Source organism: Capsicum annuum, chromosome 4, assembly GCF_002878395.1.
Source record: "Capsicum annuum cultivar UCD-10X-F1 chromosome 4, UCD10Xv1.1, whole genome shotgun sequence".
NCBI lineage: Eukaryota > Viridiplantae > Streptophyta > Magnoliopsida > Solanales > Solanaceae > Capsicum > Capsicum annuum.
Genome location: NC_061114.1, coordinates 222,410,407 through 222,411,411, shown reverse-complemented (window position 1 = coordinate 222,411,411; position 1,005 = coordinate 222,410,407).

The following is a 1,005-nucleotide window of genomic DNA, read 5'->3' as shown; positions in this document are numbered from 1 at the left end:
AGTAGCAAACACAATCCCACATCGAAAAAATAGAGGGAACATGTCCAATATTTAAAGTATCACCCAACTCCACTAGTATGAGGCCTTTTGAGAGGTGCCCAAAAACAAATCCGTGAGGACTTGGCCCAAAGCGGACAATATCATACTAGTGTAGAGTTACATGCGGTCCCAACAATAATGTTTTAAAAATATATTAAATAATAAATACTCCCTCCGTCCCATTTTACTCGTCCCAAATTTTTTAATTGATTACTCTTTATTATTAGCATTCTTGAAAAATATTGTAAAGAGGAGTACCATTAAGAGTACACCATTAAGAATATAAATGGTGATTTGGTATTAATCGTCCATCAATATTGGAACTAATAAGAAGACACAACTAAGAGAGGCAAAATGGTAAAGTTACATTACCAATCATTGTTTTTTTAATAGTTGTGTCATCTCAATTTGAGACGGGTAAAATAGGACAGAGGGAATAATATCTAATAATAAGAATAAAATAATAAAGTAAATTATTTATTAATTTTTTAAATTGAATAATATTAATAAAAATCTATTTTTCTTAATATGAATAAATGTTATTGGGGTTGGGGGAGACATTTTGGGTGTGTTTGGTATGAAGAGTTTTCTCCTGTTTGGTTGGATTACAGGTTTTGAAAAATATTTTCTAAATCAACTTATTTTCCTTAAAACTAAGGAAAATGACTTCCCTTTAAAAAGTAAGGAAAACATTTTTCAAAACTCTCTTTCAACCTCACTTTTAAATTGAAATATTTATACAACTCTCAAAATCACTCATCCCTACTCCGACCCTCAATCTCCCACCCCACCCCCACCCCACCCCTACCACCCCTATATATATATATATATATATATATATTTATATATATTTTACCTCACCCCTACGCAAAACCGTACTTCCTTCCCCTTTCCAAAAACAAAAAAAATAATTTTTTTTTAAAAAATCAAACATTTTTCTTACCTCCTCTACCAACCTCCTCCTCC